The sequence below is a fragment of the Zootoca vivipara genome, chromosome 5 (assembly GCF_963506605.1).
Source record: "Zootoca vivipara chromosome 5, rZooViv1.1, whole genome shotgun sequence".
Lineage (NCBI taxonomy): Eukaryota > Metazoa > Chordata > Lepidosauria > Squamata > Lacertidae > Zootoca > Zootoca vivipara.
The window spans coordinates 39,969,853-39,973,234 of record NC_083280.1 but is presented as its reverse complement, the minus strand read 5'-3'; the positions used below and the strand labels follow the sequence as shown (position 1 = coordinate 39,973,234).

The following is a 3,382-nucleotide window of genomic DNA, read 5'->3' as shown; positions in this document are numbered from 1 at the left end:
TGGAAAAAGACGAGTCACTGAGGTCACCTGGTCCTCTAGCACCAGAGCAGAATCAAGGAGCACACACACACCCCACACACCTCCTTGATCGAGGGTGACATTTTGCCTTCACTCCTGAGGCTTCCCATCCCAATTACAAAGGTAATGAAATTGCTGCTTTTTAATTCAGAACTTGTTTTCATCTTTGGCATAAATGGGGGTAAGTCCTAATTCTATTTATTATCTACTTTCACAAACTTCTCAGAACCTATGTGATGTCCATACTACATGACCTAGTTGAGACATCCCAGTTCTATAAATTAGTCACAGCAATAACACGTGTGTGTGTGTGTGTGTGTGTTTCTGCCCAGTTTCGAACAGGGGACCTTTCGCGTGTGAGGCGAACATGATAACCACTACACTACAGAAACTAGTCACAGTAATATCCTGGCAGATTCTCTCTTGGCTTTGTATAGTGCCATGAGCACTCACACGAGACCACTAAACAAAATAATTGACTCCTCTTCTTCAACAAATCCCCCATTGCTTCACAATATGGGAAGAATATAGGATTATTGGATAGTTCTAAGGAGCTTCTAAAGGACTGAGTGACAATTATTGATTATCACGAGAACACTAGATCACAACATTTTGGCTATTAATAAATTATTAGACAAGGATCCGTAGTGTTATGATAACAAATTCAAATAGTGGGGAAAGTTTATAGTTTTACCACCCGGATTATGTGAACGAAATAATGGTTGGAATGTGCTGTATGCATATGAATGATGATCCCGGAACATACCCCTGGAATCTTCAATGGGACCTTATGAGAAAATGTGGTTTTAGGATTATTTAATATGCTTGAAACGTTACAGCCCTTATAGCCAACAAACAGTCTGCAAATGGGCAATTAAGAAAAGAAAAGTTATGTCTAATAAACTCAGAGCCAGTATTTCCTTCGTCTAGTATAAAATGCAGAACTCCTAGAGCCAAGCTAAAAAACAAAATTCAAGAGAACTATTTAGCATGCATGCTAATATAAGTGCCTGTGAGGGGCCAACTATTTATTGGCTGTGGGAAACAACAGTATAATTGCTCATGTTTTCAGATAAATGTGAAACCCTGAAAGAGAGCCAAAGCTAAATTGCAAAAGGAATGCTGATTTACCCATATGTAAACACAGCTGTCAATGGTAAAATAGCAGTAGAAGTTTAAAATGAAACACAAGATGTTACAAGCAGACTTTATTCTGATGTATTTGTTAAAACTACATCAGCTCAGCTACAATTTTGACGATGTCTAGCAGACACAGGAAATAGTTGCAACATACAATGTTCATTTGCAGGCAACATCCATTCATCTTTGAAATTTCATGTCTGGATTTGGAGCGGGGTAGGTTTGCCCTCTGCTGGATATTATATGCAAGTTCAGATTCAAAATTTTAAGGATAGCTAATTCTTAAGGACCTGCTTAAGACATTACACTCGTCTTATGCCACATTCACACATCACGAGAAAACCATAAATCATGACTTGTGATGAAAAAAACTGTACTGGTGGACCCACAGCTGAATGACTCCCTTTTTGTTCCATGCTTACTCAAGCCAGGAACAACAAACCACAAGCCTTGGTTTACAATGATGTGTGAAGCAATGCTCATGGTTTGTTTGTTTCCAGAAAACCCAGAGTGGTAAGACAAGGTTTGTTCTTGGCATATTGATCATGGTTTGAGGCATTAATGCTTCTTAATACTAGTAACTAGAAACTGCAAGAAGGGAAAGTACTCTTGGGCTCACACCCTCATTGCAGATTTCCCATAGGCATCTGGTTGGCTAATGTGAGAACAGGATGCTGGACTAGATGGGCCATTGGCCTGATCCAGCAGGGCTCTCCTTGTTCTTGTGTTAGGATAAAAAAAAAGTGAGCGCTGGTTCCCATATCACATTAAGCCGATGCTTATTGTTTATTGGTCCTGACTCAAGGAAGGGGAGAGTAAAATGGGAGTGATTTTGCAGCATACAGTATCATGCTGCTTACTCATTATGCCATGAGTAATGCTTTATACCATGACAATGTTGTTTTTCTTGTGCGATGCTACAGGCAGAATCATTGCTTCCCAGAGCGAAGGCCCTTCCCACTAGAAAAGTCAAATGCCACACTACACAGGTAGATACATGTTGATTCCTATGCAGAAGTGTCTTCCACTTAAAGTTGTATAACAATGAATTATCTGAAGAAGTGTGCATGCACACGAAAGCTCATCCCAAAATAAAAACTTAGTTGGTCTTTAAGGTGCTACTGAAGGAATTTTTTAATTTTGTTTCGACTCAGACCAACACGGCTACCTACCTGTAATGAATTATTTGAAGTATTTTTTCTGCCTTCAATTTGATGAATGCAAAATAAACACTGAAAACATCATAATGGGGAGGGGACTTCTTTTTCAAGTAACAGCAGCCTGAGTTGTTGCTAAATCGTTAAAGGACTTCAGGTGTAGGCCTATGACACCAATTTGCATAAGTCATATGTATACATGTAAATTTAGGCTGACTTTCAAAAGGAAAGAGGGGAAGGGGCAAGAGAGCTGAGGACTCCTCTCTGAGCTACCCTCTAATAATGACCTGACAGCAAGCTTTAAGGAGAACAGAGTTTAAGGCGCTATACAGAAAAGTGTATTTATTCAGGGCCAGCCTGGAACACAACTGTGCCTGGGTTCTGTTCTCATGATTGCCACCTCACACCTAAACATGCATTGGAAAAATATCTACTCTTTTATCAATGAGCCATCCTAATGGAAAGTTTAAAAAGGTAGATCGAGTGAAATCTTTATTGTTATGGTTCATGACCAGCATTCAAAGGTCAAGTTTTTAAAGAGTTTAATAGTAATATTAAATTATATTGTGAATCCAATTGCAGGTCTTGTCTGCACTGCAGGTTGACTCTCTTCTACCTGTATCTGCTGCAAGTATTGGTACTGTCAGTGTCTATAAAGTATTTGCTTTCGGGGTTGTCAGGTTGTTACCGGTACTTAGGCTGTGTTCACACTCCTATTTACTATGCACTCACTGTGTTTGCAGTGCTAGGTTGTGGTTTTTTTGTTCGCATGTTATCTGCGATGCATATGCATCCTGTACTTTGAAATAAAATACTAGTATTTGATGCACTGTTTCTCAAACTACCTTCTCTAAGGCAGTAATGTGAACACAGTTTTAGAGAACATACATCTGCTTCAGTTCTGCAGAAGACAAGACACAATGGCTTCTTCTGCCTGCTCCTCCCTTAGTTCTGTTGCCTGCATGTTGCTGTGCTACCATAACAAGCAGAACTCCACAGCAGGTTGTGAATCAGGCCAATGGGCCATCAAGAACTCAAGAGAAGACACAGTAGCCTTGCTTCCTCCT

The 3,382-nt window shown here is 39.8% G+C and overlaps 1 non-coding gene across 1 annotated transcript; it reads right to left on the bottom strand.

The window, feature by feature from the left end:
* Positions 1-337: 337 nt before the first annotated feature.
* On the bottom strand, positions 338-410 carry TRNAV-CAC (transfer RNA valine (anticodon CAC)). The gene has a single exon. It is a non-coding gene; the product is annotated as a tRNA-Val (tRNA).
* Positions 411-3,382: the final 2,972 nt, after the last annotated feature.